Source organism: Ochlerotatus camptorhynchus, unplaced genomic scaffold (assembly GCF_037179485.1).
Source record: "Ochlerotatus camptorhynchus isolate MF236.1 unplaced genomic scaffold, CSIRO-AGI_Acam_v1.1 ptg000383l, whole genome shotgun sequence".
In the NCBI taxonomy this organism is placed as follows: Eukaryota; Metazoa; Arthropoda; class Insecta; order Diptera; family Culicidae; genus Ochlerotatus; species Ochlerotatus camptorhynchus.
The window spans coordinates 2,329,024-2,341,833 of NW_027040870.1; the positions used below are offsets into that span (position 1 = coordinate 2,329,024).

Here is a 12,810-nt window from a genome sequence, read left to right on the forward strand (position 1 = left end):
AACAGAACTGACATCTGAAGGCAAATTAACGCAAAAGCATGGTAACACGATTAATTGGTCAGTATAGATTAGACTGGCCCACATTTATATGGGGGAAATTTATCTTTTTTTTTTCAAACGGGCCAACGCCTAGATTGGTGTCATTGGGTGAGAAATCCATTCTCTGAAAATTTCAGCTCTTTGGACGTAACACGAGCTGGCGCTTTTGATTTAAATTTTATATGGCGATATTGATTGAAATGTATGGAAACGAAGAGATGAACTAGCCTCAGGCTAAAAATCTCTAAAATAAAGAAAAAAAAAAAAAAAAAAATGTATGGAAACATATATTCCTTCACTCTTTCGTGCACAGAACTGGTTCAGCAAACTCGATTAAGCTCACACGTAGCTTAAACTATAAGGAACAACTTTGCTGAAGAAAGCATCACAAGTCAAATCAGTATTACGGAGATATTAATTAATTATGTGCATTCTGCTCGTATATTGCAACAAAATACAGGTAACTTATGCAACGTATCAGCTAGATTACCACTAAAAATAAAAGTTCATATTTTCCACAGGCCAACATCCAGGCTCGTGTCTTTTGGTGCAATAACAACTATCTGAATGTTTCAACTCTTTTTGACACTACACGGGTTTGCGTTTTTGGTTTAATGTTCATATACACTCAAAATAATCGACACGTCAATGCTACGTGAAAACATACGTAGATTTTTTCCATAACACTTTTCACGTAACAGCTAAGTGATCTTCACATACTTAAGGGTCCTGTGCACCACCAGCGGTGCAAAGGGCCAACGTGAAAGATTTCCATCCTGGGCGGCTGCTCGCTTTTGCCTTGACCTGGGCCCAGGTCAGATTTCTATCGACTTGCTTAATTTCCTTATTGAGGCTCCGCCGCCATGAGCCCCTGGGTCTGCCTCTGCTGCGATGTCCTGCTGGATTCCAATCCAGCGCTTGCTTGCAGATTTCGTTTCCGCCCCGTCAAAGTGTGTGGCCGACCCACCTCGACTTTCGCTCTCTAATTTCTGTTGCTATCGGCTTCTGATGACATCGACGATGGAGCTCGGCGTTCGAGATCCAGTTGTGAGGCCACCAGGCACGAATTATATACCGCAGGCATCGGTTGATGAAGACCTGCAGTTTTTGAGTGTTCTCCGCTGATACACACCACGTCTCGCTGGCGTATAACAAGACAGATTTCACGTTCGAGTTGAAAATTTGGATTTTGGTGCGTTGACTTATCTGGTTGGATCTCCATACGTTTCGTAAACTCGCAAAGGCAGCCCTAGCCTTCTTGATTCGTGCACCTATGTCGCTCTTGGTCCCGCCGTCCGACGCTATTTGGCTGCCAAGATATTGGAAACTTTCGACCTTCTCCACTGCTTGCCCCGCTACCGTAAAGTTGGAAGGGTTGCCCGTGTTGATATCCAACGATTTGGTCTTGTTGACGTTGATGGTGAGACCCGCCGCAGAGGAGCGTTCGGCTAGGTCATGGAGTTTACTCTGCATATCAGAGCACCGTTGTGCTAGTAGAGCAACATCATCAGCCAAATCGAAGTCGTTGAGATGCTCTATGGTGTCAAAGCAGCCCATGGTTCGGTACACGGTCAATTGCACCTACCATGATCTCGTCGATTATGATGAGAAACAGTAGCGGTGATAGTATACATCCTTGTCTCACACCAGCGACTACCCGGATAGGGTCGGACAAGGCTCCGTTATGCAGAACTCTGCACGTGAAAGCCTCATACTGCGCTTCGATGAGGTTGACGATTTTATCCGGGACTCCCTTGCGTCTCAGGGCGCCCCACAGATTCTCGTGATTGAGACGGTCGAAAGCTTTTTCGTAGTCAATGAATACCAAATAAAGGGACTCTTGGAATTCATTGACCTGCTCCAGGATGATGCGGAGCGTGGCAATATGGTCCACATAAGATCTTCCGGCACGGAATCCTGCCTGCTGCCGTCGGAGAGTCGCGTCGATCTTCTCCTGTATCCGATTTAGGATAACTTTGCACAGAACTTTGAGAACAATACACAGTAACATGATGCCTCGCCAATTGTCACACACAGTCAGATCCCTCTTCTTTGGGACCTACACTAAGATGCCCTGCATCCAGTCGGCCGGAAAAGTCGCGGTGTCCCAGATATTACAGAATAGTTGATGCAACATTTGTGCGGATAGCATGGGGTCAAATTTGAGCATCTCTGCTGATATGCGATCGACCCCTGGAGCCTTGTTGGATTTCATGCTTCGGATAGCTGCTTCACATGGAAGAACTCATTTCAATACGCTTCATCGTCACTGGATTAATACGTAGAAGTTACGTGATTCTTGGAATGGATTTCATGGCGGTTTCCAATGCTTTTGTTTTCAATTCGTTTCAAATAGAATATATTTTTGCTCAGCACTACAATTATAAAAATACACTATTTTATTTGTTTTTTTTTTTATTTTTGTCACCTAAAAAATATATTATAATTAAATCCGATCGGAAACACGACCTTCAAGACAATATAATATGGTAATCATACTGCATAGAACAATGCGTTATAAGTCCGCTTCAATACCATGGTACTCCCTGCCATCCACAGTTCAACTAAATTATAAAGGATATACAATAAATAATTTCAAATGCAAAATATTAATCCAATTATACTTGCAATTTGAAAAGCGAACAATAGAATAGCAATCACAATTATTTGACGTTCTCGATGAAATGTAAACATTCTAATTGAACTGGCGCCATATTGTATACCACAATGAGTGGGCCACTCAATGTTTTTTTCAGACGTGAAAATCACTTAAGGTTTACGTGAAACTAACATAGAAACTGTGTATGTGGATTTCACTTAAGTTTCATTGAAAATATCAGTGGCTTCGAATTGTAAGTAACATCTTGTAGATTTTACTTATGCCACGTAAAATTGACTGAAAACGAAAAAGTGAGACTCCGCGTGATTTTTCACGTAACAATAACGTGTCAATTATTTTGAGTGTAGGAAATTAGAGATTAGAGAAAGAGATACTTTCAGCCTTTAGGGGCTGTTCATAAATTACGTAGACCGTAAACAATTGTCAACCCCCCCCCCCCTAAAGTGTCTACGTAGTTGATGAAAAGCCCCTTAACTTGTTCGTCTCTTTACCGGGAATTGCATTTTCCGGATCCATTTCGCAAAATGTCAAACACACGCGGCGCAGGAAAAAGTTATTAATTATTTAAGAGATTGGTAAACTTACGACATGATCAAGCAGCTGCTCTGTAGGCAACACTGTATTTTGCAGTGTGACATAGTAGCCATGATTTTTGTGTCCTATTCAACTCCCCAGAAACACCAATGTTGCCTGCTGAATAGTTGATTGAGCATGATCATAAGACAGCAGCGCATTGTACCATTGATAACTTTCGATCCTTGCATTTAATGAAAAAGTGGTCTTCTGCAACAGCTGGGAAAATTTCCTACAATACAGTTGAAAGTTTTTGAAGCAGGCCGATATGCTGAATTATTAGATGGACATGAACAAAAATCTTGGTTTTACCATAGTAATTCCCATACAAACTTCAAATGGTTTGTGCCATCTCAGTTTCTCACCAAATGGGTTCAAATTTTGAGAGGTTAGTCAGGATCCGATATGGAATCGTTTAAGTATTGTGGAGCGAAAATTTCAAATTTTGCATCACTCTTATGAGTATATAATCAGAAAACATCATAAGCAATAAGATTACAACATTTAATTTGTGATGGCTGTATCGGAAATCCATTTTATAAGTGATGGTTTGAGTGCTTTTTCAAAAAGGCGAAAAACACGACAATTGTTTTTTTTAATATTTTTGTAAAATATATAACACATACTATTCAAAAACTATATAGGATTTCAACGGAAATACCCTAAGCTATAATATGGAACCAATGTTTCTAGGTTGGAAAAAGCACAGCGAGTAAATTTATTCTTTATATTATACAATCAAAGTTACCCGCATTATCAAAGATACCCCGTTTTACGGTACCTCATATTTTTGAGCCTTCAAAATTCGAAACAATTATCTCTAAAGATGCCTTATGCTTGATACTCTTCGACTAATGTTTGCATTTCCTAACCGTTTTTGGCTACCCATCAATCGAGAAATAGTCGATGGCTCTTTCCGGTATTCCTAGGCAATCGAGAAATATTTTTTAAACATTATTACACTTCCGGAAGTTTTTATTCATTCTTAAACTTCCTGAAGTTTTGTACAACTATCCTTGGAATATTCTTACACCTTACCTTGGAAGCTTCATCAGCCTTTGCTCGAATTATTCTTTCATCTTCTCCCGGAGCTTCAAGGATGCTATCAGATTTTTATTGCGGATCCACACTAGCTGCAAGCACATTTAAGAAGTTCTGAAACTTCAGAAAAGTGTAAGTTTTGATAAATTAAAGACAGTTTCATTAACTTCTGTTAAAATTCAAAAACCCGGAAATTTCAGAAAATTCCAGAGAATTCCAATGAACTTAAGGTAACACCATAAATATTTTGGAAACTTCACTTCACTTCAAACTTCATGCAAATTTAGGAAACATTTAGTTACATGAAAATTAGATCATTGTGAGAACATTTTATGGGAAGAGCTTTTTAATGGCAGTGTCGATAACTTTTAAAAATTAAAAAAAAATCGGGAGGATCAGAGAACTTCAATGCTGATGTTACAATAAATGAAAGAAAATTGTGATAGTACTTATGAGATTTTGTAATCTTCAAGAAAGTCCAAAGACCTTCTAAGGTAATTAGAGATATTCCGGTAGTCTTATTATAATCAGAGAAGTTCCGAGCGCTTCGAGGATGCCCAGAGAACTCCAAAACAGCTCCTAATTTCTGGAAAATTACAATAACTTTTAAGGAATTTCGAGGAATTATGGAATATTCCATTCCTCCATTTCAGGAATGTCCCGAAAACATCAGGGAAATTTCGGAGTCTTCAGGGTTATTTTTTTTAATATCAGGAATATTTTCTGGATCATTAGAACATCCCCCAGGAATCTTTCATTCGGAATTATGTCCTTGTTTCTTTCAACTGTTCCGTAAACGGCTTTGGCTTCCGACTTTCTTCAGATGTTTCTTCCAATCTACCTTAGGAAGTTTCTGCCAGCGTCTCCAGGAAGTTTCTTTCGTCTTCTCCAGTAAGTTCAATTAATTCTCCAAGAAATTTCTTTCGTCTTCTTCTGGAAGTTTGACCAGAAGCCAAAGGTTTTTTGTCCGACTTCTATTGGAAGGTTCTTCTGAGCTTCTTCTGGCTTTCCCTGAAATGGCTACTTCTTGAAATTTACTACCGGTTTCCGAAACTTTTCTGGCTTCCTATGGATGTGACATACGATTTTTTCCGATAGTTTATTTAAATTTTCGCCACAAGTTTCTCAATTCGTGTCTTGAAAGTTTTCTGGAGGTTTTTCCTGCTTTTCTCGAACTTCATCCAGGAGAGCTTCTTTCGTCTTTCTCTGGATGTTTTTTCAGCTCCATTCAGAAGCTAATTCAAACATTTCCCGGAGTTTTCTTCCGGAATTTTCCGGTCATAGTTCAAAAGCTAAAATTTTGCTTTCATTAACGGCTTTCTCAGTCTTAAAATACTGCAATGACTACAATGTAATCTGCCCGACATTTCGGCCATAGGTTGTGGCTTTTTCATGGAAAAATATTGTTTGTAGTTATTGTCAATAGTTTAGTCGTTGTTGTGGCTGATTTTCCATATTTTCGTTTCATTTAATGATATTTAATTGAAAAAAAAAACACTACTTGGTCACAATTTTGACAGGACTTGACTACTTGAGGACAACGATAATTTTAAAAATTTAATTAAAAAATAAAGAGTGGTTTAAGGTTGAGAAAGCCACCAAATAAAGCAATTCCCCTCAAATCACAGTCGTCACCATCTTTAAAATTTTCGCTTTTAAAAACGGCAATAATATAAAACTAAATAAATAGAAAATACCGATAAATACCGATTTCTTAATACCTTTGACACCGATAAGCTTTTTTTTTTTTATTATAGTCACTTTAACGCTCTTGGGTAATTCGTGGCTTGTCCGGGGTGAGATTTGAACTCGTGACTTTGGCGTGAGAGGTATGGATGCTAACCACTACGCCGGGGTCGCCCCCCCGAAGCTTTAAAACAATCTGGCAACGTTGTATGAGCGTTCCGGTGGTACTGGTAGTAACAAACGCTTAAAACCTCAGCGATGACGACTGGGTGGTGAGAGTAACAACATCGGCAAACCTCGGAAATTTTATGTACGCCTGGGACGAATTATTTGTACTTGCCTGGGACGAAGCCCTCCCGACCTCTGCTCCTCAATGCCTGTGACTCGGGAACGGAACTTTCATGGAGTCAATAGCATCCTGGGAACTCTCTTCGGTAGTCATCTAAAACTTCTGACTCTTGTAGCACCGGATTAAAATCGTTGTCTTCCAGTACTTCACGGTCACCGTCGAAATCTAGCATCGCAGAACACTCGAAACCCAGTCGGACCATCGTTGGTTGCGGTTTGTTTGCAATCTTGCTTGCTGACGTAGCTCCCAACAACGACGATGGCAATCACACACGATGATGGCAATCCTTTAACGCCTCTTGATTTGAATGCGTCCTTGCTCCACAGACTGTAGAGATGGTACGTGTTGCTATCTTCATCAAATCTGACCAGTATTTATGCATCATTCCGTCTTTGCGTCCCTTCGTTGAAGTGCCAAATACACGCAGATTGGATAGGTCTGGTTTCTGTCCCGACCAAGCTTCTTCTGGTGTCGTTCGTATTCTCTAAGTTGGTGAACGGTTAATGATGTACACAGTGCTGGCAGCCGCACCCGCTTAGAACAGTTTCGGTAAGTTAACTTCATGCAGCGTACAACGAGATCCCTCCACAGTTGTCCGGTTCGCATCGTTCAGCCAATCCGTTTTGTACCAGTGTGTACTCCACGGACGTCTCATGGGTAATACCCAGCTTGTAAAGGACATTTTCAAAACTTCTGTTCTTGAATAATGAATTCTTTCCCGTTGTCGGTTCTTAAAATCTTCAGCTTCCATCCATATTGTGAAGTTTGGCCATATTGTGGAACGATTTGAATGCAGCTAGAACCTCTCCTGCGGATTTCGCACTTAAAAAGTAGACGAAAATCCTCTGGGTCTTATCGTCGATGAATACGACATAATAGCGACTTCCACCGACGAAAACCTCTTCCATAGGGCCACATCCCAAGTAGCAATTTTGGTTTTATTGGGGTTCTATAGACCATGATTTAGGCTTGTAGAATGCTTTAAACCCTCGATAAAACTATCAATTTTACTTGGGACTTGAACTTGAATTTTTAACGGCGTAGGTTATATGCCTTTAATTTCTTGTTTACTTTTTGAATCAACGTTCGTGCTTCTTGATTGTTGAACAAATATTCAACAGTACATTATTTTTGATAGACCTTACCATTGGATGATTTATCACAAATCACCCACATTTCAAACCAAGCGCAACACCTTTCTTGCCGGCCTCCAGCAAGAACCAAGTAATTTCAGTAAGGCAAACTCTCACTCTCGATCACGATCCTGGCTCTCTGTTTTGATCGGCTCGTAAACTACAACCTACCTACCACGACCAACCCGGTAGATACCTACTTACTGTGCACTGTTATTTATTATGGTGAGAGAGTCTATCTGCCGTCGGGACGGAGAGTCAGAAGGCGAGCATAACGAACTGTCAGCATATTGTTTGCACATAAGTCTACTGCGCTTGGGTGTTGGCGTCGCCGTCGGTAGGCGTCGGGAGGCGTCGGTCACCAGCCCAACTAACATGCTTGCCGTTGAGCAGCTGATGTGGTTAATTGGAGTTTTAGTGATCGAGTATGCTTGCTCGGGTATGGACGCAGACGCAGTTTGTCGGTTGGGTTCGGCTGGGAGGTGTGGGTTGGAGGTGGCTAAGTTTTAATTCTCTCCCGCATTAACTACTATTAATCGTCGTCATCGTTGTCGTCATCGCTGGGTGCGCGTACAGAGAGTAAACGAGCGAGCGATCTGTTTGCAGTGCTGGCAGTGAAAATATGATCCTCGAACGGCGAGGATCATACCGTTGAACCTCCGGGACGAATGCTTCGGCTTTGGATTTAGCAAAGAAGTGTAACGGGCAGTCTTTGCTAGTGAAAAGTGATAACAACGTTTGGAGATTGGATGATATCTGTTTCTGAATGAGAAGCACGAGACAAAGAACAAATGAGTGTAGAAAATCGCAAGAATAAAGAAATTATACGAAAATGCGAAGAACCTACAGGAAGTCGAAATGTGTTGAGTGTGTATGAATAAATTCGACGAGTCTTATCAAGTGCTCTTCAAGTGGGAAACTCTGTTGCATTCTTTGTTTTGCTACTGAGAAGGTGACTGAAATCGTTGTACGCATGGAAGGTATGAAGAAGGAAATAGTGTGGTAGATCAGTGCTGATTTGAGGAATGCTAATGCGTGGTTAATGCGGATTTCATTTACGGAAATTATGGAAGAGGAAACTCAAGAGGAAGGAATTTGCTGCTGGTTGCAATTGAAAAACAGACTAAATTAGCAAGTCATACTTTTGTTTAACTCTACTTGTATGAATACGAGCATTTGGTGATGATTGTTTCGTTGTTGCATTTCCGTGTAAATTTTCAGTTCTATTGACCTACACACTTGGCTTTTTTTGCCGAGATGGGCACCACCAAGCAGTTCGGCATTTTATTTTGCTGGATCTCAGTGAAAAACTTGCCGAGATTCAGCAAAATGTATGTTTGTGAGCTGAGATCTCGGCAAAATTCCCGGTAAGTTTTTCACTGAGATCCATCAAAATAAAAGGCCGAGTTGCTCGGTGGTGCCCATCTCGGCAAAAAATATCTAGGTGGTGACATTTGTACCGGGGATCGCCTACTAACTTCTACTTTATTTTCAATGGATTGTTGCGATGATTTCCAACAACTCTGCACACTGTTCCGAAACAGTTCGTGGCACACTGATTGGCACGTCATGGCACACGATGACAATTATGACACAAAATATAATAAAAAACAGCATCGCTGTTTTGTATTGACATTTTACGAATCGTTGCTACGGTTCACTAATTTGTTTACTTCATGGTAAGGGGAAAGGGGAATTTTGTTGTCAGTGCCATTTTTAAATTTTTTCGTCGATTTTGCAGCGAAATGGTCCCCAAAGAGATTGTATAATATACGAGACTCTCCGTGTTCTTATGCCTTTTCCAAGATGAACATCTACAAAAAGTACACACAGCTTTTGAGAGATGTCCATAGTTACAACAAAATTTTTGTTTTTACTTCCTCAAAAACAAAAATTTTGTTGTAACGAATTAGTCAGAGTCACCACGCCTCGCAAAATAGGCCTGAATACGTATTACCCCCAGATTCCCATAGGATCCAGACCGAGAGCCAATTGTATGGGTAAGAAGAATTGAAGAATGCAGTTCCGATGCGAGTGCTAATGTACGATACCAACAGAAGATCCGGAGCCGAACGATCCTACCGAAGGATGACTATGGAGGCTGGTGTAGTCAATGGATCCCTTATTACCGCTTTGCAGTCTCTCTACGCTAAATCGCAACTGGGTATTCGTTTCACTGACGGCAGCAGCCAGCGTTGCCAGGTCATTTTCAGAAAAATCAGGACCAGTTAAAATATAAAATCTGGAAATGCTATTGAAATCAAATTGATGTGCCAATCTTCCGTAAAAATCGGTCAGTGTTATCATCTGGAATTTATTGAAAGTACCAGAATGTATATGAATTACATGTTTAAATAAATTACATAAAGCAAATAACTTGTTAGCATCAAAAAGTTAGGAAATGTATTGGCACAATGTGCCCAAAAAGTTTAAATATCCATTGCACAGAAGTTCAAAAAATGAGTTTAATTTTGGGATAAATACTGCAGAAAATATTTTTAAACTGTAACCTTTTTAAAAAGTATGAGAAGCAAAGAATCAAGCAACTTTGATGAGATGATTTTTTTTAACAATAGTCGATGTAGCCCTTACTATTTGATGCAGTACCAGAATATTTCTCAAAGAATTTATTAGTTCTAAATTATTCTAATATTACCCTGAGGTTGATCAGTCTTGCAATTTAATTCTTGACAACATACAACACACAACACCTAGTAGACCAGTAGGGAATTTTAATTTTATAAAAAAATCACCTGGCTGAAGTGAGAACCAAAGCCTCACATCGTGGTACTCACACACATTTTACCTAAACTACGGGTACCTCCACTATTCGCATGAACATTTCGAATAATTTTATACCAAAGAATAATTTTATTATATAACTCAAAAACGTCATTTTTGAAGTCTCAAGATCTTGAAATGATTCTAAATTCTGGAATTTATATTTTTTCTGGGTCTCAGATCATAAATTTTTTTGCTAGTCTGAATTTGCTTGAAACTTTTCACAGGATATCTTCGTCATTTTTTCAGAGTTCCCTTTGAATCATCCTAGAATTCCATCATACTTATTTTCTGGATTCCCCTAGAATAATCTTGATAATCTCCAATTTTTTTCAGCAGCATTCAAGAAGTTCTCAGAAAAACTCTCTTGGTACGCATTACCTCTTGTTATCTTCTAGATATCACTCTACAATTCCATAGTTTACAACTGGTAATATTTCCCAACAATTCGCACTATTTTGTATCCACCTAATCTATGAAACTCCCTTAGATTATTGTTAAAAATGTCACTCTTTAGAATGACCGTCAAACTCTTTCTTAAAATTTAATTAAAATGAATCTCCCTAGAAACCAAGGACAGAATTCCATTGAAATTATTTTCACGATTCCCATCAGCAGTGATTCCTCCCAGATTTCCTTACAAATGCTCCCAGCAATTCATTGAATTTGTCATCAACGTTCCTTAAGTATCATCTCAAGAATTTTCTATGATTTCTCTTCCGAATTATATTTAATTTCTTCACAAAATCACCAAGCAATTGTCATCAAACTTATGGAACCACTAGCGTGCACAGGAATCTTGTTAAGGAGGGGCAATTTTTTCTTCTTTGGTGCATTTAGTCTGGGGATAGGGAGTACTCCAAAGTGCGTGGTGGATGGTGCTGTCCACCCACCACTGTTTCCCTACTGTTCAATTTAGCTAATTTTATCTATTTGTTTGCTCCGGTGGTGGTTCATCTTCTTCAATGCAAGCTGCTCTCAAACAGCCAATGGAATTGTCAATTTAATCCCATCATTATCAATATACCTGATGACAATCGCCAACTGCTCGTGGTGACCACAATCGCTCGTCTCATCTGCAATGATTGCCACTGGTTTTCCTCGGAAGGTTTTCGCAATGTTTCGCAACAGTACAGTGCGAGTACGTTGAACTTGGTTATTTTCAGTGAAAATTGCAGTTCTAATTTTTTTTTTAATTTTGAACTAAATGAAACAATATGTAACCATTGGAACAAAAGCGCACAAAAGGTTGGTTCTTTTCAAAATTTTATGAACTCTATGAACTCTTTTGAAATTTTTCTCAGGAGTCCTCTGGAATTATTTTTAGAACTCTCCTTGACTTTTACTCAGAAATAAATTCTCCAATCGATTCGTTGGGCTTTTTTACATAGAAAATGATGTGTTTTACGTCTGAAATCTAGCGGCATCATTCAAATGTATTATCAATGCAGTTCAAATAACGAGTTTTAGGAAACATGGGGGAAAATGGGCTGATTCATTGGTCTGCACAGTGTGCCATTATTTTTAGCTCATTTAAAAAAAAAAAAAAAAAAATTAGTATTTATGACTGTATATCACCAGCAGTCGCATATTAAGCCAAAAAACTGTTGATTTTGGCTGAAACTGGGGAGAAACGGGCAAAGTGAGGTAGTTTTTTTTTAAATTATCTCAATCCTGCTTAAACCAGCGGAACGAAATAAGTGTTATAGGTCATTTTTTGCCCACTGTGCGCTGGTTGAAGACGATTCCTAACAGACCAGTGAATGGTAACAGCATAACGCATACTATACTATTTCAATGCACGCATAAATTAATATCCCTCAAGTGAGAGTGAGAACACCGTACCGGAAATTATGCACGTTAACGTTCAGATATGCTTTTGTGAACAATCGCTATAATAAATGCTCAGCAAACGTCAGGCAAGTTTCAAAAGCCTCGCCCTCCTTGCAGAGAATCAAATCGGTACAGTGTGCACATTTTTTGTTGAGTAGGTACTTCCGAATGGCTCCCAATACTGTCCCACTACCGTTTTGCTCAGTCAGCACAAATGCCCCACTGACTGCCGTGTACCACCAAGTCCATAAAATGTACCTCTAGAACTAGGCTCATTCCAGGCTTCTCCCGGATCCCGTTAATGGCTGTCGGACTCGATACTTACATTTCACCCTAATACTACCAACCACAGTCGCCCAGTAGATAGCGGGGAAAATGGCAATACATAAATTGCATTTAATTAAAGTATAAAGAGTGCTTTTTATTTTCTGGCACAATTCAAAACGTTAATGGCCGCTATCTAGGCTGTTAAGAGTAGCACCCCACGTGGTCATACCGAAGCCCTCCAGCAGCAAATGAGCATCAGAAATGTTGCATTCAAGTTTTCAACATTTCTATCATTGCTCCCTGCAACACGGTTCAACAGTTGTCGGTCGGTTGTAACTTTAGAGTCGTGTAATGTTTCACTTTGATTCAAAGACGCACGCGGTAGAATTTATATTAGAGGTGGCAAAATTTGAAGCGGCACGCAAACGACGACTAACGCATTGCAGGTAATTACCCGACCTGGCGAGCGAGGCTTCTCCCGAGTGTGC

The 12,810-nt window shown here is 39.7% G+C and overlaps 2 protein-coding genes across 3 annotated transcripts in view; one reads left to right on the plus strand and one right to left on the minus strand.

The window, feature by feature from the left end:
* LOC135710455 (monocarboxylate transporter 2-like) overlaps window positions 1–12,810 on the minus strand; it is a 603,423-nt gene that overhangs the window by 483,167 nt on the left and 107,446 nt on the right. The window lies entirely within an intron of this gene.
* The window catches only part of Hecw (Hecw ubiquitin protein ligase), a 100,292-nt gene that overhangs the window by 40,662 nt on the left and 46,820 nt on the right, over window positions 1–12,810 (plus strand). The window contains exon 1 of one of the 2 annotated variants that reach the window (XM_065233030.1): window positions 7,974–8,421. The exons of the other annotated variant lie outside the window; for it this stretch is intronic. The gene's annotated coding sequence lies outside the window, so the exon portion shown is untranslated. Of the gene's footprint in view, window positions 1–7,973; window positions 8,422–12,810 lie in introns of those variants that run through there. 2 annotated transcript variants of the gene reach the window in all.